Source organism: Coccinella septempunctata, chromosome 3 (assembly GCF_907165205.1).
Source record: "Coccinella septempunctata chromosome 3, icCocSept1.1, whole genome shotgun sequence".
Taxonomy (NCBI): Eukaryota; Metazoa; Arthropoda; class Insecta; order Coleoptera; family Coccinellidae; genus Coccinella; species Coccinella septempunctata.
Window position 1 is genome coordinate 23373024 of NC_058191.1, and position 23965 is coordinate 23396988.

The window sequence follows — 23965 nt, forward strand, 5'->3', positions numbered from 1 at the left end:
AGGAGAATGCAGCCTTGATTTCATTTGTTGATCCTCCAGAAATATTTGAAGAAGAGGTGAATGAAGAATTTTCAACCCTTTTACAGGATTTTGAAACCAGAGAGCAAGTTAACATAGAATCTCTGAAATATATAGCTGGATTCGTTGCCCATAAATTCAGAAAAAAATATAGTTTGGGAATACCAGGAATTTAGAGCAAAATGGGGAACCTAACTGGTTACAAACCATTAATTTCGCATGGTTCACTTCTACATCCGAACGATGATCTATGAGAGATAACTCAAAAACTGGATGTCGAATTTCACACGATGCATGGAAATTTATTGTCCAAAGATAAATTGATATTTCATCAATTGGCCAATAAAACAATAGCCGAAATTGGTGAAACATCAATACCATTTGAGGTCATACTTTGTTTAAGTAGAACTAGAGCCTATATAAGATTGAGAGATTTGAATAGGCGAATCAGTTGAAGAGTTTGTGATTAATCACGAAGAGGAGAATGCAGCCTTGATTTCATTTGTTGATCCTTCAGAAATATTTGAAGAAGAGGTGAATGAAGAATTTTCAACCCTTTTACAGGATTTTGAAACCAGAGAGCAAGTTAACATAGAATCTCTGAAATATATAGCTGGATTCGTTGCCCATAAATTCAGAAAAAAATATAGTTTGGGAATACCAGGAATTTAGAGCAAAATGGGGAACCTAACTGGTTACAAACCATTAATTTCGCATGGTTCACTTCTACATCCGAACGATGATCTATGAGAGATAACTCAAAAACTGGATGTCGAATTTCACACGATGCATGGAAATTTATTGTCCAAAGATAAATTGATATTTCATCAATTGGCCAATAAAACAATAGCCGAAATTGGTGAAACATCAATACCATTTGAGGTCATACTTTGTTTAAGTAGAACTAGAACCTATATAAGATTGAGAGATTTGAATAGGCGAATCAGTTTTAAAAATTGTCAAAGAAAACTGGATAAAAAAATGTCTAAATTCACAAATAAAAATAAATAAATATTTTAACATTGTAGAAGTTTCTAATTACCTAAAAAACGTTGTTCCCAATTGACAAACTATATAGAATTAATTCGGGGGTGCAATTGCATGGATAAAAATAAGTTTAATCATAGAAAAAACAGAACCTGAAATGTAAGCATTTGAAAAATATGTTAAACAGACAAGTAAGAATTGAGAAATTTTAGCAGTGATACTATATCTTATTTATGTTTCAATGCTTGTGGATTAAAAAAAAAATTCAAAAATTTTATAAATACTCTTGATGAAAAACCAACTATATAAACAAGTAACTAAGAAATGGATCACGCCTTCATAGTAAGGCAGGTAAATAATAATCAAATTAATTCAGATGCACAACATCCGCAGATAATGAAATCAACGATCTAAATCGAACTAACAAACTACCATCGCTCGAATTATTACCAGAAATTTCATTTCGCCGACAAAGAGTAGATGCTGACCATGGTTTCGGTCTTATTTGACCTCGTCAGAGCAACAAAACTCATTCGTCAGCGAAATGCTATGAATTGCCGGCTCCTTTTATTCCATATCAGTAGCGGGTATGGTGTATGGTGTATATAAACAAGTTTGACTGAATATCCGTTTTCAGTCAGATAAGATTTCCTTTCTGTAATTCCTCTGAAAGAGAATATTCGGTTCATATGTTTCATATCTCAATCCATGATTACTTAGTTTCCCGGTATTTATTGGAGAAATAGTAGTTTATTTAGAGATCTCTAAGTAAATATTGAAATTTGTCTCGAGCGTGACGTCACATTGTGCGAGTGAGATCATTTTCCATCTCTCTTCCTATGCGCAATAGCATACCAGTGTTCTTATATCATGAATAGGATGAATTCTGATTGTCATGATAATGACGACAACAGGCAGTTTTTGCTATCTTTGGTACCTACTCTTGCTTCTCTCCCAAAATTATCAAATACTAAATGCAGAATAGAAATTCTGCAAGTTATGAGTAAATACGAATCTTGCGCTGCACAACAAACTCATCAACAGCCAGGTTACATTCCGCATCATATTCAACAACAGCCATGTTACATTCCACAAGTCCAACAACACCCAAGTTACAATTCACAACAGTTTCAGCAGCAGCAAGGGTACAATCCATATACACATCAAAACCAAGTAAAAAATCAAAATCAACAACAACCTATTCATTCTGCGGATCTACAACGAACTAATCACAAGCGATCTCTGGCAGAACATCAACAAGAACAAAGTAGGAATCCGGAAGCGAGTGATTCGGCAGCGGACTCAGTTCAATCTTATCTCAGCCATTTCTCTGGAGATGATGATTCTCAATTCAGCATTTTTTAGTTTATTACCTCCCATCTGAAATATTTTTTTCCATGTTCTCAAATGTTTGTTTGCATTCCAAATCTCCTTGAAATTTTGTATACATTCACATTTTTCATGCAAAAAGAGGTATGTGAATTTCCACTCAATCTCATCCTAAGTTGGTGTATGAAGTCCAAAACATTATTCTGAGTTTAGTGTTACATATTTTAAAGAATGTTTTTTTGTTTCAGGTGATAAAAATTTTCCAATGACCCCATATCGGTTTTTGAAACAATCTGGGATGTCAAGGCGAACCTTCACCCTTAAAGAGAAAAAAATGTATAAAGCCATGAATCACTTTATAAAAAATATATGTTGGAGAGGAATAGAAAGAAGTCTTTCAGATGTCGACTTATTGATGCTGAAATGTTTGAGAAAAATCACCTTGAAGTTGATTGCAACAAATTGAACTTCTATGTTCATAAAATGTCATCTTAGGGAATGTGAGAAGTCAAAAAAAACTCCGCAGATTCACACTTGATGAAAAATTGTTGTCATTGGTCCTATACAAGCAAAGTGCTAAGTCATATTCAATCTGGGCAATTATATTTATTTTACCCCGTAAGTCTACCCTGACAAGACTTCTCTCAAAGATTGTTGGAGGGCCAGGTGTGAATAAAGTGATTTTTGAGTATCTGAAAGAAATGACTGCGGAAATGGATCCTCAGAGAAATATGTGGCCATTCTTTTAGACGAAATGTCAATAATGCCCAGCCTCCATTTCAATGAGCATTTGGGATTTATAGAAGGGTTTGAAGATATGGGGGAAAATATGAGAACAAGTTCCCTGGCAGACCATGTTCTAGTATTCATGGTTAGAGGAATAAAAAAGCCGTGGAAATCACCAATCTCCTACCACTTCTCGAGTATTGGTGGTGCAACAAGCGTTCAAGTAAAACACTTATTAACAAAAATTGCAGAAAAACTGATAAGTATAGGCCTAAAACCTATCACAGTAATTTGTGACCAATATAATGCCAATACCATTGTTGCGGAAAATTCGTCCTCATTTTTATTCCTTTGACCGGTTCTGACGACGAACAACCATAAGGAATCTAATACATGAGACAAGAGAAAAGACGTGGAAATATCAATCAATACAGAGATGGGTCCTTTGAAGTTGGTGATTTTAAAATTTACCCTATTTTTGACCCTCCACATTTATTACTAAGGACTAAGGAATAACTTCATTAAAAAAATGATGGCTTGAAGGCTCTATCACATTTGACTGATGTCGACTTATTGATGCTGAAATATTTAAGAAAAATCACCTTGAAGTTGATTGCAACAAGTTGAATTATTTGACTTCTATGTTCATAAAATGTCAGCTTAGGGAATGTGAGAAGTCAAAAAAACTCCGCAGATTCACACTTGATGAAAAATTGTTGGCATTGGTCCTATACAAGCAAAGTGCTAAGTCATATTCAATCTTGGCAAAAATATTTATTTTACCTAGTGAGTCTACCCCATAGATTTGGGATTTATAGAAGGGTTTGAAGATATGGGGGAAAGTATGAGAACAAGTTCCCTGGCGGACCATGTTCTAGTATTTATGGTTAGAGGAATAAAAAAGCCGTGGAAATCACCAATCTCCTACCACTTCTCGCGTATTGGTGGTGCAACAAGCGTTCAAGTAAAACACTTATTAACAAAAATTGCAGAAAAGCTGATAAATATTGGCCTAAAACCTATCACAGTAATTTGTGACCAATATAATGCCAATACCATAAGGAATCTAATACATGAGACAAAAGAAAAGTACTTGAGACGTGGAAATATGAATCAATACAGAGATGGGTCCTTTGAAGTAGGTGATTTTAAAATTCACCCTATTTTTGACCCTCCACATTTATTAAAGGGACTGAGGAACTTCATTAAAAAAAAATATAATTTATAAGTAGGGTAATGAAACCAAAATGGCCAAATGGAAACATATTGAATATGTATATGAGCATGACAGCAGGGCAGTTGATGGCTTGAAGGCTCTACCTTATTTGACTGATGAGCATATTTATGAAAATAAATTAAGGAAGATGAAGGTGAAAAATGCGGCTCAGATATTTAGCCAAAGACTGGCTGCAATAATTCGATTGGTTGGTCAATTTGGTTAGTCAATGCAAAGGTGGATAGAATCAATTTCCAGAAACCCGCCCTTATATGATGTAAGGTTAGAATCATATAGGGACGGCATTGTGAGAGAGAATATATGGGATGATATTGGAAAAATTATGAATAAAACAAGTAGGTACACCTTATTTTATTTATTTTTTTCAATGAAACATTTATGGACAACATAATCTGAATGTTTTTGGAATATTTGGAGCATATATTCGATTTCAATCTAGTTTCTTCTATCGATAAAATCTTCTTGCCATGAAACTTGACCAGCAGGACTGGAGAAAAGGTTTTTCAAAGAATCACGAATTTGGAATGCAGCTAGACTTGCAAAGCCACCTCTTCGTGACATTGATAACATGTTTTCTGAAGGGTGATAAGGATGAGAAATGTGGCAAGGTGATGAGAAAAAGAAGAAAATTATCTGTCACACCAAGACCCATATCATCCCTCCGTCCATTTGCTCAGACTCTAACTCGTATGCAATTATACCACAAACCGAAAACACCTTGGTTACCAAAAGAAAAAGTAGTCAGTTTGTCGTTATATTACAAATCACCAAGCACATACAAATATTTACGACGAATGGGTGTCGTACTCCCTTCTAAAAGCAGTATATCCTTATGGCTGAAAAGTTGCCGTTTTCGACCAGGAATCAACAAGAACCTACTGAAATTCTCAAAAATCAAGGTGGATTCGATGAAAGTCAGGGATAAGGAATGTGTCCTTTTGCTAGATGAAATGGCAATAAAACAATGCCTTGAATTCTCAAAAGCAAAGGATATAATTGAAGGATATGAGGATTTAGGAGAGCTCGGACGAAGAGAAGTATTGGCTAAGCAAGCATTGGTCATAATGGTCAGAGGTATTTATTCTAACTGGAAAATTCCAGTTTCTTTCTATTTTTCTAATGCTGGGGTGAAAGGTTCCCAGTTGAAAAATATATTATTCAATAACTTGAAAGAGCTGAAGCAAATTGGTCTGAAACCATTGGCAGTCATATGTGACCAAGGAAGTAGCAATCAAAAACTTTTCCGAGATTTGGGTGCTACAAGCGAAAAAACTTATTTTCACATAGATGAAACAAAATATTTCACAATATTTGATGCCCCCCATCTCATCAAAAGTGTTAGAAATAATCTGCTCGAAGGAAATTTTGTAGGTCCAATGGGAATGATATCCTACAGTGACGTAACAAAGACATATGAGCTTGACGTAAAAAGTGAAACTGGCAGAGCACTACCAAAGTTAACGGATATTCATATGCAGCCAAATGCATTCCAAAAAATGAATGTGAAATTGGCTGTTCAAGTTCTCAACCATAGTATGTATGCAGCTATCAAAACTTGTGTTGAAACTAAGCAGCTTCAATCGGAAACAGCTCTTAATACAGCCAATTTCATCAAAATGATGGACAGATGTTCTGATGCACTTAACAGTCAGAGGTTAAGGTCAAAAAAAAATACATTATAAAAGTATTCGAGGCGCTAGATAATGCGTTCCATTTAATGAGTAATTTAAAGAAAATAAAAAAAATGGATCCTTGAGTAGACCACCTTGCTTCGATGGCACATTCACAGAAGTGAAAATGCTGTTCAATGATCAGTTAGAATAAGGCTCCTTCTCACGAGTAGATTAAATCAGGATGTGCTAGAAAATCAATTCTCGATTTATCGGCAGAGAGGTGGGTATTCAAGAAATCCCACAGTTAAAACCTTCCAAGCCGCTTTCAAAGCCAACTGTGTGATGAATATAATGAAGCCACCAAAAAGTAGTAATTATGAGGAAGCATCGTCTTCTGATATCGCCAATGAATTGCCTACTTTTCCCCTTGATGACTGTGATGAAGAAAATGGTACACCATCTGATTCCGATGCGTCTTCTGTAGAATCTGGATCTTCCAACAACCCAGAAGAGGCATCACTTGACGCAAATGCTATAAAGTATTTTAGAGGCTATCTGGCAAAAAAATGCTTGGAAAAATTCAAATGCCATGATTTCTCCACGCTGGTTGATTCGGGAGAAATTGCATTGACTTCTGATAGTTTTATATTTTTCAAAACTTACAATTTACAAGCTCCAGCATCATTATACAAACCATCTGAGATATTTAATGAAATAATTGGCAAGGCAATGAAGCTATTTGTTAAATTTCATAAAAATCGTAAAATATGCAAAGGAGTTTCAACCAAAATCTTCCATTCAATCAGTAAAAGAATACAAAAATCCTTTCCAAATTGGTTCAATCAATGTAAATCACATCGTGAATTCATTTTGAAGCTACTGATACGAATATTGCTTTACAAATATTGTGGCAGTACTTCGGCCTCTGTAAAACCTGTTACGAAAAAAAATGAAAAAATAACCATTATTTTGAGTAAATAAATCATTTTTTCAAATTCTTTACTTTAATTTACCTGGGGTCATCTGAGAAAATTTATCAAAATGGAGAAGAAGTAAGTAAGGGAAAATCTACTCCAAGAGACAAATAGAATACATCGATTATTCGACCATTTATAGTGTATACTCGTCTCGTTAATAAATGTAAATGTGTAAAGTATTTCAACCTTTTTTTTATTGAAGTAGGTATAGTCATGAAAAGCATTTTGCCAGAAATAATTCTTATGATTTATTTCTTGTGGGTTGTGAATATGTTCTCATAAAACATTCGTTAATGTTTGAAAAATCATATAACTTAGGTTAGAATTAAAATTATGGAATATATTTTCATAAAACTATTGTCAAAAAATAAGAAGCTTCTATATAATAGACCTCCGAATATATTTTTTGTTTCAATAACTGTTATTTATTGGTCATCTACCAAAGTCGTTCAGCCTATTACATTACTTGAGTTAAAGGAAAAAAAGTTCAGTATCAGTCTATCACAGTGAGTTGGCTTCGATAAAGGAACAACTAATTTTACATCAAAGCATAGTTGGATGTTCATAATCTTGGTTCATATTTTCTATTATTGAAGATCCTCCTTTTGAAATCCGATACTTATATTCCGCTTTTCTTAGCAAAATCGTTGATTAAAGTATTTAATTCAATCAACGGCAAAATGTGTCAACGCAGTAATATGCGGATTGATCCTAAATTTAATTCATGTTATTACATCCAGACGAAACAACTGTTTGCTACAATCAACATTCGAAACAAATCATCTTAAAGCAATAATTATTCTTTCGAATGTTTGTGATGAAACTGTCGAGTATCATAATTTCTAATCTGTAGGTCCATACCAAAGAGTAACCTTTTTGTCCATACTGAGGACGTTTTATTTTTGAATTTTTTATATGCATTCCTAATATTTTCAATAAACAATCTCTAGAAATTAACCGCATAACCCTTGTTATATAAATAAGAAATAATGGCAGTACTTCATTTTAGTTTTTGTATCTCATCAGTTTTAATGAGAACAACGGAAATATTAGTAGTTCTTGGCAACATTGTCGGCACCTAACGGAATTCGTTCATTCTAAATGTTGTTTCCCCTTTGTTCCGCACCAGGGGAGCACCTTATTAGTCTAGCGATTCCGAATCATTGGATAACTAGGGGGTTATATAAACAAGGGTAGTATGGGGATGTAACACTTCCAGATCACACAGGTACAGCTAACCATGTCTTGGTATTTATGCTGGGTGGTGTTACTAGCCGTTGGAAACAGGTTGTAGCATATTACTTCACCTCGGACTCAGTGAATGGGGCTGTATTTAGGAGTATAATAACTGATATATTCAAAAAAAGTGAAAAACTTGGTCTGAAAATTTTCAGTATAACGTCAGATATGGGCCCATCCCACTCCACTTATACCATTATCGATAAGTGGTGGTGGAGAAATGAGGATAACAGAGGATGTTCCCGAAAATGATTCGAAGAAAAGAAAAAGCAGGGAAAAGGAAAATGATATAACCACCTTAAAGAAACTGCATGCAGAGTCGTTGGAGGCAATGCAGGAGATTTCAAAACATTCAGATGCACTGGTAGAGACCATCATAGTGTTAACCGAGACAATTAATGTCAAACAAAAGATACAAAGGGCAGTATTTCTGAAGAACCCGCGTGTATGTAGAGCACATTTTGTTGAGGAGGATTATGAAAAAGATCTGTACCATGAGTTACTGGGTGTCAAGAGAAGGCAATACTTAAAATCTTCTGCTGTTCCGAAAAATAGTTCATTTTCGAAAAATATGCAGGAAGTTCTAGGGATTGGCGAAGAAAACACAGCATTGTTCAAGAATGTTCAAGAAATTGCAGAGAAGCAATCACACCATGAGAACGAGCTTTTGCTTCAAGAGAATAGGGAACTAAAAGCATCCAATAGGATTTGGAAAACAGAATGTGTTCGATTGAAGCAGGAGTTAAGAGAATGCCAAGAACTGTTGGGCAAGAACTGTTGGCATAAGAAGAACAAGGACCAATATGACTGCGTTATTTTAACAATGAGAAAACATTCTTGAAAAACTTTAATAAGAGAACAGGCTGGAATTATGTTGATGAACCTTGCATACTAGGATTGTCCCCTTTTCTAGATTCTCCTTATTTTACAAAGTACACGCAGGTATTTGATAAAGTGCTTCGAGTTAATTGTTGACAAATACACCAACTACGTATGTGAATTTTCTTTTGCTAAATCTTCTAGGGTATGTGTTAAACATTTCAATGAGAACTGATTATGTTTCGAGATAAGTTAACAAGGAGCACATGTAATAATGGAAAATTATTTTATACCTATACCCAGCCTTCCTGAGTTATTGAAAATTGAAATAATAGAACTAGAAGTGCGAAATATCATACTTACTAAATGTATCACGAAAAAGTGAATTGCTTCACACTATCATACTTGTTCATCAATTAGACATCTTATGTTTATACTTATACAGCCCTCTCACATACTTCCTGAAAGTTCATCTTTACTCATCTGTCTTTCTCATACAAATCATGATATTCAATTAAACTTTTATGTCATGCAGTTTTCGTTATCCCACTGCATTCATTCCCACAGGTATATTTCGGTCGGATCATAGGCGTAGCCAGGGTTGAGTTTCGGGGGGGGTTTTGAAATGAAATTTTTCTGATTTTGACATATAAATTGAGACTTTTTGAAACTAATATTATGTAACTTTATTATTTCGGGGGGGGTTTGAACCCCCAAAACCCCCCCCTGGCTACGCCCGTGGGTCGGATAATTATGTAGCGAAATTTTTTCTACCTTTCGTTTAGCTCATATGCTTTCAGTACTGAAATTCAAAACTATATTGCTGTTGGTGTACTTCAAATTTAAAATGCCTGCACTAACTGTTCTCGTATACTGTATTAGATATTATTGTGATAAATTCGATTTCGTAACTCTGGATGTAAAAGTTTCTGATCCAATATGTTGAAAAACCATCGTTTTCTCTACAGATCCATTCTGCTTCAGTCTGCTATAATCTTTGATTCTGCTTAAAAATGTACATATAACCTCTAACCAGAGACAACCGAGACGGTCAACTCCAGGCCAAAATTTGTCCGAAGTTAAGAATGATGCTGCATCTCTCTCTGTTCTGTGTGACTTGTATAAGTCTATCCTTTTTAACCATCTCCTCCAGCAATTTCCAGAGGGCGCTACCTACGCTTTTTGGATAATTTGAAATGTCTATGTACAGAATGATAAAGAAGAAGAAAAATTAATGGAAGAAGCGGAATGGCGCATGACTCTGTTTATCTGATCTGTAAGAATCAATTTGAATTTCCTTAGAGAACGCCTCGTGCAAGTGATTTAATTTAGTTTTTAATTTTTATTATGGTCGAAAGAAAGTGTAATATGTGAGGCTTCTGAGTCAGAAGTCCAGAGATTATTTTGTTTTCCATACAACCCTTGCAAGGTACTTAAAATTGTTTATTTAAACCCAAGATCATTTGAGTAAATGTATATTTTTGTAAGAAAGCATCACAGAATTTGCAACAATCGTTTCAGAAGGGAAGCTTTCACCGATTCAATTTTACAGAAACTGAATAGAAATGCTATTCCCATGGCTTGGGTAATCTCCTCTTCTGCAGGTATTAATTTTGTTTCTAAAATTACTAATTTCGTCCAACGTTGCATATTATCATATTCATATATTACAATGCTAACTCTTATTTCGATGTTTCAGCAAATACATTGGAAAGCATGCCTTCCCTTATTAATGAGGAACATGCTGGTACATCAGGTATATCCACATTCCCAGCGTCAGGTTTTATATTCATTCCTATAAATATCAATTTATTTCATATGGTTGCATGTTATCTTCGATGCTATAATTAAATGTGTAAATCCCTAATCAAATACAATTCTAATTGTTCTTCAATTAGTTCTAGCTGATGAGGTAGAACCTAACACTGATGAGGAACATGCTGCTGTATCAAGTACTTCCACATTCCCATCATCAGGTATTATATTCATTTCCATAAAATATTAATTTAGTTTAAATGGTTCCATGTTTTCTACAATTCAATCAAATGTATGATTCTCTTATAAACTACAACTTCAATGATCTTTTAATTAGTTCCAGTTAATGAGCGAAAAGCTTCTGTAACTGAAGAGATACATGCAGGTGCATCAATTTCATTATCAGGTATGGTTTTTGCTTTCAATGAAAATCTTAAAACTTCTAGTTATTTTGTATGTAAGAATTGTCATTAGACAATTTCTGGCTTATTAAAGTCAGAATGCTTTTTCTAATTTGTGATCATTATTACATATCAAGTATTGAGGTGTGTCAGAAAACTTTTTTTATTATGAATAAATGTAAAAATCATTTGTCTATTTTCAGATCTCAATGATCCCACTCTGAGTACTTCGGCATTGCCACAGACTCCAATGTGTAGGAGATCCCGTAAATTTAGAAATATCAACAATTTCCATCTTTCAAATTCTACACCAAGAAAGAAGAAATTAGTCGATATACTACGGAGAAAGGAGGATCAACTGCGGAAGGTGAAGGCGTTGTGCAGAAAAAGCAGTGTTGCTGTCATATCCTTGACATTTCAAATGAAAGGGTTGTGAAAAATATTTTTAAGGATGTGCCATCACTGACAGCCAATTTCATGATGTCTCAAATTAGGAACTATAGAGTGAAAAGTGTTAAAGGAAGAAGATGGACCCTGGAAGACAAAATATTGGCACTATCTCTCTTCAAGAGGAGTCCACGTTGCTACAATCTCCTCCGAAAATTTGCATCCCTGCCAAGCAAAAATACTATTCTTAATTTGCTGAAGAAGGTTTCTTTCAAAGTTGGCATAAACCAAAATATTTTTGACCAAATTGATCAAAATCTTTCCCAAGGTAAAGAAAGATGCTGTGTCCTTCTTTTTGATGAGATGGACATTAAAGAAGCTGTCCAGTACGATAGTGGGGAAGATAAAATTCTTGGTTTTGAAGATTTTGGAGGATTCAGCTTCAGTAGAAGGCTTGCCACCAAAGCATTGGTATTTATGCTGGTAGGGTTGGGCAAAAATTGGAAGCAACCAGTGGCATTTTTTTTCAGCCACGGGGGTTGTAATGCTGCAGAGTTGAAAGATTGTATCTCAACAGTCCTCTCAGCAGCAAAGCCAATGTTGTTGCAAAGTCGATGTTGTTGCTACAATCTGCGATATGGGTCCCAGCAATGTGAGGTGAGTGAAAGAACTTGGTGCTACCATGGAGACACCTTTTTTCTTCTTTGAAGAAAAAAAAGTTTTTTGCATGTTCGACCCACCACATCTGTTAAAATGCTCATATTCTCTGTTTCGTAAGCATAATGTCCAAATTCCGCTGAAAATTGGTGAAACCACAGTAACCAAAATAACGAAATTTGAACATGTGGTTAAAGCTTACGAAATAGACAAATCCAAAAATATGGTGCTCAGAAGTCTTTGCAAAATCAAGGAGATTTACTTGAAACCCATATTGCAGTATGCAATAAAAGTGAATGTAGCTGCAAAAGTACTGAGTCATACAGTTGCAGCTTACGTATTCACTTTGGTCAGTGGAGGTAATATATATTTCATCATCCTAACTTAACCAACTCTAATAATCTTTTCTTAATCTTTCAGGGCAACTGGACTCGGAAGCTGTCGCTACGGCAAATTTCATTACGGAAGTGGACATGCTGTTCGACAGCTTCAATGGGAAAGCGGCTGTAGGTGCTTTTGGAAAGGAGCTGAGGGGACATTTGAAGCTAGGCTCCCCTCACTTGAAATTTTGGAAGGAGGAACACGAGAAGGTGCAAAATTGGCAGTTCATGAGGTATACAAAAAATGGCAGCATCCGAAAATCTATGCCACCTTCCCAAACAGGTTGGCTCCAATCTATATATGCGATTCAAATGATCTGGAAATACTTAAGGAACAATGGTTTCATTTCCCTGAAGACCAGATCTTTGAATCAAGATCCATTGGAGAACTTGTTTGGGCAAATAAGGTATGGTTGCGGATCCAATGAGAATCCTAAAGTGCAGCAATTCATTGAAACCCTGAAAACACAACTCCTCAATGGTTGGGTTAATCAAAGCTTTCAGGGGAGAAATTGTGAGGATGACGAAAATACACTTTTGTGCAATTTGAAATCATTCCTCAATATTTCCCTTGAGAGGGAGGAGATGGAAGTTCCAGAAGATGCTTCTTTGACCGATCAAATACCTCAGTTGCAGACGTCACCTGAGGAACTGTTGGTTAATATATCGAGAGAGGTTTCTTCTGGAAACCCTGGTGTTTTTTCGGTAGCATATGTGGCAGGAGCTATTCTGAAGGCCCTCAAAAAACACATATGCTGTGCCTTATGCGATAATATGATCAGTTCATCCAGTTCAGAGCCTCAAAATTTATTCAGAGTGAATAAAGAATGGTCAGATGAAAGATCAGTCTTAATGTACCCAAGTGAAAGGTACTTTGTTGCTGTAGGATGTGGATTTAACAGGTTGGAGGAATTTTTAAATGACTCCCCATCCCATCCTAAAGTAGCAGTAACCGCACTTGGGGTACTTAGATCTGACATAAATTTTGAGGATCTAGGATGTCCTGATCATAAAAATCGCATAAGGGACATCACGACTGCTGCAATATGTAGGATTGGCATTCCTAGGTGGTGCAAAAGGAAGTGCGAAGAAGTAAAGTCAGATGCCAAAAAAAAAAAGGCCTATGAAAAAAAAATAAAAAAATTGCTTCATTCCTGATTTAATTTATTTTTTTAATTCTCTTCGACCAGCTTTTGCATCATCACCCATTTCGATCGCCATTCTTGTCTACCTTTATGACCTTCATGGCTCTAATTTTCATGGTTTTCAAAAATTTCAAAGTTTAATGAATTATATATGTTATAATCTTCAATTTTTATGCACCAATTGTAATAAATTCTTGGATTTACTAGTTGTATATGTATGTACCAATATGTGTGTGTATGTCAATAAACATATTCTTGTGAATACAGAGTTTTGTTATTCCTAAAAATGTCAAAAATGATTAACTTTGCACATGAAGAAAAACTTTCGTTTTTGTTATTCAAGATACTTTCGTCGATATTATATGTGTCTTGAATATCAAAAATGAGAGCTTTCTCCTCATGTTCGCAAAAATCGAAATATTTAACTGCGATATGGACTAATGGAGATTCAAATTTCCGGCCATTTCTTCCGCCGCCTATTCCAGCGCCACCTATATATTGCCAAAGCCAATGTTAGAAAGAGATGGAAGATAAAATCGGACATAGATTTAGTTTCTAGTTGACCGTCGCGTCGCGGTTGTCTCTGCAGAATACCATACCCGCTTCGCTTGCGATTCCTTGCGTAACGTTATCGTGATCGTTTGTTATGATAGCGAAAGTTACAGAATACCACTGTAACATGCCTCGATAATAATGAACTAGATATAATAGTACCACCCTCGAATGAAAATAAAGAGGATATTTGCGAATCCCTGGCTGTGGCATATGTTGCAGGATTCCTTGTAAAATAATTGAAAAAATACTAAAACAGAAGATTTGTTTGTTTCATTCAAGAAAAATGCTACAAAAAAGTTGTAGGATGTTTGTAGGGACAAGGGATTCAAATTTTTGGGAACTAGTTGTCTCAATCAACATCCTCTGGAAAATTTTTTGCTGCTATTCGATATTATGGGACAACAAATTCCCATCCGAACTATTATCAGTTCGTGTCATCATATAAAACTGCAGTAATCAATAATTGGATAATTTCTAAATCGAACAAGAATTGTGAAAATGATGAGAATGGCATAATGCACAACTTGGGTTCCTTTTTGGTTCATGATGACTTGCCTGTGACCATTTCATGCATCGATAATAATGAACTAGATAAAATAGCACCACCCTCGAATTAAAATAAAGAGGATATTTGTGAATCCCAGGCTGTGGCATATGTTGCAGGATTCCTCGTAAAAAAATTGAAAAAATACTATTCCTGCAGTAAATGTATGGAATTACTATGTTCAGAAACAGAGGAAACAGAACATTTGTTTGTTTCATTCAAGGAAAATTATGATAAAAAGCGACTAACTCATGTTTCCAGTGCTTGCAATCTGATGAGTAAATTTTCAATTCCGTGCAAAGCAAATTTAGGTACTATCTAGACAAAATAAATTTAAAATTTTTTTGTGATTTATATGATCCCACGAATTTCAGCTGTTTTCTGAAAGCCTGCTAATACACTCGAAACTTTCAACGAAGAAAGTAGCCTTTTTGACACTCCAGCTACAGCCTCTGCTCTGGGAATGCTCACAGAAAAATTTGGGGATCTATGGATAGCACACTGCATCGAAAATAGAAATCCTGATGTGAAAAAGAATACCGAGGAGTTTTTACACCTGTGAAATTCGGAAAGATTATCAATAAAACGGTGACAGAATCACAGACAGAAATGAACATTAAAAAAAAAGTTATTCTTTCCTCTTCAAAGGATTTAAAGAAGGCAAGAGTTCCTCACTGATAAAAGAGATAAAGCATGAAGTGCATCAAAACTAAAATTTGATGAAACGACTTGAAAAGAATTGCTGGAAACGTCGCTGACGTCAATACAACTCTCTCATTAGAGAGAATCGATGAAAATTCAAATTTAGATTTGTATCAGAAGCTCAATCCAGAGGCTAAAAAACGACAATAAAAATTCGAGAATATTATTGAGGGGAAAATTGAATAGAGCAGTTCCGGTTGTATTGGATCAAGAGATGAGGAAATCTCTAGAAACTAAAAATATAGAAAGCAGACCAGAGTATCCAAATGCAATCCATACCTCTTTGGCATTCCAGGTGAAGCAATCAATCCAGAAAAATGGCCAAGTGCTTGCAATCTGATGAGGAAATTTTCAATTCAGTGCAAAGCAAATGTACCATCTAGACAAAATAAATTTGAAAAATGGTAAGTTTTGGAATTAATTTTCAAAATCAATAGTTCTGATCAATTATCTCGAAAAACTCATTCCAATTGGTTTTATTCCAGTGACTATTTGTTCAATTCATTTTGAAGAGGGGTGTTTTGAGGTACCTTTGAAACACAGACTTCTCAATTGTTCCCCAAAGAATACTCGTAATATTGAAGCTGTACCCACTTTAAATCTACCTGGTGGTTTGTTGGATGGTTCAACAAAGCGGAAATCTGAAGAAAAGTCTTTGAGATTGGCAAAAAGGACACATAAAGAAGAATTCTTGATAAAGTTTTTCAATGACTCTAGTCTTCAGTTGGTCCAAATCAGAAATATATATTAGAAAATCAGAATTCTTCCAATGAAGCCATAGGAATAAATTACACTGTGTGAGAAAACACAATCTGGGAGGAAATATACATTTTCGATATTGAAGCTAATGAGCTGAGACTGAAAAACGTTACCATTTCTTAAAGCAGCTGAATGTTTGGCAGCTTTTGAAACTATTGTGTTACAACATTCTACTGGTACATATTAAGAGATTTTTATTGGTTTACGGCCGTTTTCAATAAACCTATCTATCCATTCTTTCAGTTACTGAAGATAGAAAAGCCATCTGATTCCGTTTCTATGATCTATCTGTAGATATATTTTTTGAATGGTTTCCAATTGTCAGTAAGTGAAACGATGGATAGATAGGTTTATTGAAAACGGCTGTAAATCAACTAAGTTAGTCAAAGACTGGAGAGTAATATGTCATTTATTAGCTCTATTTCCATGGACTATTGCATATCCAAATCAAAAATATGCATCACATCTTAGATTGAGTGTAATATTTTACTTGTAATAACAGAGAAATATGATTCTCATTTTAGCAATCACTTATTTAAGAAAGGTTATCAGTTTGTACTAGAGACAGGCACTGAAATTTTACACACAGGCATTGATCGCCTGTGTAGATTATTTAGAAAAATTTGAAATTACTGAACATAAAAAATCATTTCCAACTCTAATTTTAAATTCACAACCAGATTTTGGTGAAATGTACGTTACAAACACTATATTATGAAAATACATATAGTCTATTCAAGAATGATTGACATCCCAGTAGGTCTTGAAAGTCCAAGTCACGAAAGTGTTTCAACAATTTCTGTAGTTTAATCACAGAACTGGATATATAAATATAACCCAGAAAAGCATTTGAAAATAAAAAAATATTCAACTTCAGAGCATATTAATCAGTATTCAGAATTGATACAATAATGTTTACAATTTGTACGAATAAATTAAGGACATAAACAGCAGTACACAATTCAAATTTTCGACGCTCAGTGGCTCGGTACATAGATTCGCATATGATAGGTCACTGTTCATTCACAATGCCAACCTTAATTCCGCAACACAAAATCTTAACTTATGGGCTATTACCAACTTAAATTCGATTTTCCATAGCCACCGGAGATATCAATCATTCTTGAATGGACTATATCTAATATTAATATGTATACATATTTTTTTCTATATTCTTGGACTATCCTATAGGGTACTCTACAAGGCAACGACAGTCAGCTGATTTTGATAAATCCTTAGTGTACCCTTTATAGAATGTTTTCAGATTATTTTTCGAAGTTTTAAAGTTAGAGTTCAAGTTAATATATTTGTCATCAAGTTTGCAGATCATGTATCTCATCTCTTTGGAATTTACAACCCTGATGAGATTAGTATGAGTAGTAGGTTGCATTGTTTTTTCCTTTTGATTTTGGAACTAGTTGTAATTTCTCTTATAGTGAGCAGATTTGGTCTGTAGATGCATAGATTATTCTGATGAGAAACCAGTCACGGTGCTTAATAAAATACTATAAGTAATTTGTATTTGACATAGTTAACCCTGATAAATAAATATGAATATGGAAATTAATTTTTTCACGAACATACCTTCTCTACTTCAGAGTATGCTCTCTGAGCATACTCATACTATACTCTTGGAGTAAATTTGTGAATACAACCATACACATTTACTCAAACCTATAACTCTACCTTCATACATTAAAAAGAGGATAGACTTATCATCAGTTTTTTCTACCGAATCGCGGGATTGCGGAGTGGAACTCACTACCAGCCAGTGTTGTTTGCGCTGAGAGTGTAAACTCTTTTAAAAACAGACTAGACTCATTGTAGTTTCTATGTGCATAGGATTGCTGCATTTTATTTCTTCATCTTTTTATCTTTTGAAGTGTCATTTCTTTTCATTTTGTATGAGATTTATAGGCTACTGCCTCTTCTCTGTTTCCGTTATAATAATAATAATCAAGATCAAGTATGCTAATGTATCATACCTTCATATCCCAGTGGAGATAAAATTCACAGACCCTGACATCTTCCAGTAATCTGATGATATGTACATCATTATATTCCATCCTTTATGTAGGTTCCACCATTTCACAGTTCTCCATGAACATTACAAATGATCTGAAACAAAAGGCATTGTCAATTTCTTATAAGCATACACTGGAACATGTGAAAATCATTACCTGAGGTACTTTTTTTCTAGTTATTCAATTCTGATTTAAAACATGAGCATAGATATTCAACAGCTGCCTTATTCGACAAAAAATTAAATAATGCGGATATTGTAGAAAAAAAAATAATTTTTCAGATTATTGAAGCGCAACAACTGATAGATTTTGCCAGATGGGGGATGGGTATTTTTTTTCATCGCCCGAAGGAGGCATGGTTGATTTGAAAACTTAAATGATAACAAGATGTGATTGTATATTACACTGGCATTCTCAAATTAAAGAAGACAAACAAGGACTACACTGAAATATATGTGAAACATTGATTTTTACCATTTGTATGTAAATTGCTGAGTTATCCAAGTCTCATAAACACTATAAACACAAAACTACAAAACAGAACACAAGTCGCCAAAAAGGTTAGGTTAAGTCACAGAACAGATTGTTCGGCGGGAGGTTACCGCCACAGAATACTCTTGTCTTTACTAGCTGCTTCTTTTGTTCGACGCTTGTGCTCTATTGTCAGTTATGTACCCAGTTGTCCCAGTAGCGTTACAGTTACGAAACTATGGCTGTTGTTCAAAGTTATTAAAATTGAAGTAATATCTTTGCTGTTTTGTTTTCATAACTTCAAAAGTTTTATGAGTGTTAATTTTGGATGCGTGTTTTGTTGTTGAAATAAGCTGTATTCGGGTTCGGCTTTTCGGATTCAATACTAGGGCGCAACAGTTTTGCGCAGTCCTAGAACTGTCCTCGGACTATGGAGAGTAGAGAGAAGGAGAACGATCGACCTACTAAAAATGGGTCCCCGAAAACGGGAAACGTAGGATAGGTGTCGCTGCGATTGCAGCGGGTATCGATAAGGGGTGGGGATTCAAGCGTCAATTTGAAATGAACAGCCTTCATTTTATTTTAGGTTATGTGTCATCGTGGTTTTTCTGATGATTTTTCAAATACCTTTCTTCAAATCTATATTAGCTATGAGTTCTCTGAATTATATGCAATAAAATGCAAGTCGAAATCAATGAAATTCAAAAGAAATCACTGATCAAAAAAATTGTACCTACTTTTGTTTATCATTGTTTATTGAAAGCAGCTATGTGAGTTGGTTTACCGTAATCTTCAAAATTATATAAATCCGTAGTGAGGAGTACTACACATCAAGACAACAAAAGGTAGCAATCTCAGATTTATCACTTAGGTATTAGAGTAGATTCTGTTTCCAATACTCAGCTGAGAACCGATATAAACCATATATTATGTTATGCCAACAAAATTCTTCAAGAATATTTACTTCTGAACCATGTAGTTTTATTGGTTAGATATTCTTAAGGTAAGCGTACATACATCGGCATCGGACGGACGGCATGGAAGGAACGGCACGGCAGCGGCGGAATTTTTATGAAGGTATCGCACATATAACATCGGAATCGCCGGAGGAATAGATTAGTTGCGAATATGTCTTCAAGCGGTGAGGAAGTAGCTTTTGTTCTGGAGGAAGAAGAGTTTCAAAAGCGAAGGAAGCGAAGACGAATGTGGATACATGACATATGTAAAAAAGGAAGGATTTTGGAGAATATGTTCATTTATTTCCGGACTTGATGAAGGACGAAAAAAAAATGGTTGCTATAATTTCTGTCACTTAAATTGTACAATTCATTATAATTTTGTACCCGCAGTATTAAGTTCTCCTGAAAACTCATGCTTCTGCCGTGAATTCGTATTTCGTATGACTACCCGTACAAGCCGCTGCATGTAGAGACTTGAAAAATGACGCAGATGCCGCGGCAATCTCCGATTGGTATCGCACATATGTCGGGATCGGCCGGCACAGCACGCATCGGTCGGAATTCAACTATCGTTCCTCAATTCCGTCGGATGCGATGCCTGCCGTCCGCACATATGTGCGTTGCTCCATTCAGTTCCATTGAAAGTAATTCATTCCCATCCGTACCATCCGTCCGCTGCCGTTGTATGTGCGCTTACCTTTATTCAGAAAAGTCAATTTCTCACGAGGGATGACAATTTCTATTTCGTTTATAATGAATCCATCATCTTTTTGATATCTTCATCTCAAAAGTGCTCTTGACACACGAATTGATTCGGAGTCGATTCTTGAGGTAAGGTTTTTTTCCAATTTTCTCTCGAAAATGCTCTCGGAAATTTTATCTCTTCTCCTTTTCTTTCCGATGCCAAAACACTCTTACACTAGCGCACGCTTCAACATTTTACCATGGTCATATGTTGTTCTCTTATCAAAAATCGAAAATAATAATAGTCCTATCATCTGTCACCAGGGAAACAGTTCACTCAGCCAACTACAATTTGTTTAAATTAAAATTTCGCACTCTCGTGATGGCCAGCGCGCCTGTTGGCAAAAGCATGAACTACCCTATTGGTACATATTTTAGGGGACAAAAAATCTGTGGTCTCAAAGCAGCGATCGTTCTCCTTCTCTCTACTCTCCATACCTCGGACTGTCAGAAAGCCGAATCCGAATACAGCCATAGACTAAAAGGGAATATAAGGACTTTTTACTCAGTTAATTCAATTAACAGTGTATAGGTCAGAGATATATATCTCTGGTATAGGTATTATTACCAACTAACCAAGAACCAAGCAGGTGATAGCATCAGGTGTGCTTTGGAATTATTCATAATACCCATAGCCTTCTTGTCGATAGTGCGATACACTTTATACAGATAGAAAAATACAACTCCATCCTTTTTAAGTGTTTTGATGTGAATTTTAGTTACCTCCGCACTGTTTTTGAATAGAAAAAGTGAGTTGAGGGACGTATCATTTCATAGGTCTCTTCAATTTGAGTGTGGGGTAGATTTTTACACTTCGATTGAATTACGAGGAGTACGAGGAATATATGTTCGATTCAACATGTCGCCCGTACGCGGACTGGTTTGTTCTCAATGTTCGAATAAGATAAGTCGTTACGATGATTCTATTAAATGCAGGATTTGTGGAAACAGTTTCCATTTAAATTGCCTGAACATCACCATTGAACTTTTTAATGAAATGCGTGGTAATGGTAATATTGCTAAGTGGTTTTGTGATGGTTGTACCGATTCCAGTAGTTCAAATCCTGAGCCAACCGAGCCTCAGCAAATCAATCCAGGGGGTGAGGATCCACTTTTCTCTACCATCCATAGAATTGTTGATAATTTAGTTACACCATTGCATTCAGAAATTTTGGAATTGAGAAATCTTATCGCAGTTCAGAATAAACAAATATCTTCCCTTATCAAGGAAATACGAATGTTGAAGCAGGACAAAAACACCGAAACAGATATCATATCAGTTGTACGAGATTCCCCAGATGATATTGGTCACATATCGGGAATCCCCTCGACTAGCACATCGTCGGATGTTTTACTTCCCACAGACGATGGCATATCTACAGCTGTTCCAAATGATTCTAAGCTCACTGCCTGTGTAAATCTTGTTGAGGAGAGCTTACCTCCACAAACAACTGATACCAATGAAGGATGGAAAATCGTAAAAAGAAAAGGAAAGCAGAGATCTGCAGATGAGTTAAATAAACCTAAAAGAGAGCCTGCAAAGAAGATGACTAAGTTCAAACCGATAATTGGTTCCTCGAGTTCGACAGCTCTTGTGGGTGTTCCTAAGAAAAGATTATCTCACATTCACGTATCGAGACTTAATCCTTCAACTACAACCGAAGATCTACAGAATTTTTTGAGAGATAATGTCACTGATTTGCACATCGAAAAATTGAATTCGAAGCAACCGGAAATGTATTCCTCGTTCAAGTTAACTCTTCCATCTGAATTTCAGTCTCTTGTAATGGAACCATCATTTTGGCCCGAGGGGATACTGATTAACAAATTTTTTCTACGATCCCGTAACTTGGTCACTGAAAAACGGGATCAATGACAACTTGCCTACGGAGAACTCCATTACATCCACCAATAAGTTAAGAATATTACAACTAAATGTGCAAAGCATTATCAGCAAAATAACCCGAATCGAGGTCTTTCTTAATTTGACTGGTCCTGACTTTATCAGCGTCGTTGAGCACTGGTGTCCACCAGAAAGGATCCTCTATATGAATCTGGCTGGCTATCGCATCGCTGCTCAATATTGCCGATCTGAACGTGAACATGGAGGATGTGCGATATACGCTCGTCCAGTATACGAAACTCACCCTTTAAATATAGATAAGCTATCTGTGCCGATGCATTGTGAACTATGTGCTGTTAAAGTAAAGTTGGGAGATGTAATTTATTGTATAGTTAGTGTCTATAGACCTCCATCCGGCGATTTGATGATTTTTCTGCGTACACTGGAATACGTCCTACACTATTGTACTACTATTTCCCATGTACTATTCTTATGTGGTGATTTTAATATTAACTACCTACTTTTGAATGACAATCGCAAGAAAATATTGGATGAATTGTTTTTAAGTTATGGTTTGAATCTTGGCTCATGTGAACCAACTAGAATATTCACCAACAAACACGGCGTTACTACGGTCAGTAAGGTAGACTATATTGCTACAAATGTAATCCGTGATAGGTTTCATGTCTCTGTGAAGGAACCACTCATAAGTGATCATAAGGCAGTTTTTTTAGAGTACTTGTTGAATGCATCCGTCAAATCCTGCTCGTTACGTACTCAACCGTCTCGAACGATTTCACAAGGCAGCTTGAACTATCTATTTTCCCTCATCGCTGAAACTGACTTCGATAGCACCTATTGTGGTCAGTCTGTTGATGATAATTTTAATAGCTTTTTAAATACTCTCAAGTCTTTGATCGATATTGCATGCCCCATGAAGATACATAAAAATTCTCGGCCATCTCGTCCAGGATGGATCAATTCGCAGATTATTAGATCAAGAGATAACTTACGTAAATTGCATTGGCTAGTACAGAATTCAAATTCATCGTCGATTAGAGATGAGTACAAAAACGCCAAATATCTCTATAATCGTCAGTTAAACTTTTTCAAACAAGAATACTATAGAAACATCTTTGCTATGTCTACAAATGTGAATAAAACTGTTTGGAGGTGTATTAATGATGAATTGCACTCTCGCTCCAGGAATAATAAAACCATCTCTCTTCAATTGGATGGTAAAGTAATATCTTGCCCACGAGGGGTTTGTGAGGCGTTCGGTGAATACTTCTCGGAGGTAAATGAGCGGTCCCTTCGTGATCATTATGGTGATGTCCTGTCTGACAGTTGTACGTTGCAAAAACTCGTTACCCATAACTTCTTCTTCTTTCCAGTGGTGAGTGATGAAGTCCTATCTACAATTCAATGTTTAAAAAATAGTGGAAGCATGGGCCATGATGGCATCTCAATTAGAATATTAAAAACGATCGCCCCTCTTATAGCTGATCACCTAACTTTCCTCCTTAATCAATCGATTGATTCTGGGTGCTTCCCATCAATTTTAAAACTTGCCAAAGTGATACCAATACACAAAAGAGATGCTGAAAATAACATAGCGAACTATCGTCCGATCTCAATTCTGAGTCCATTATCTAAGATTTTTGAAAAAATTGTTTATCAGCGCATGTGCGGGT

The 23965-nt window shown here is 35.6% G+C and overlaps 1 long non-coding RNA gene across 1 annotated transcript; it reads right to left on the reverse strand.

Moving 5' to 3' along the window:
* Positions 1-17859: 17859 nt before the first annotated feature.
* On the reverse strand, positions 17860-18795 carry LOC123310535. Its single transcript, XR_006537370.1, has 2 exons — positions 18729-18795; positions 17860-18348 (listed from the first exon to the last, which is right to left on the reverse strand). It is a non-coding gene; the product is annotated as an uncharacterized LOC123310535 (long non-coding RNA).
* Positions 18796-23965: the final 5170 nt, after the last annotated feature.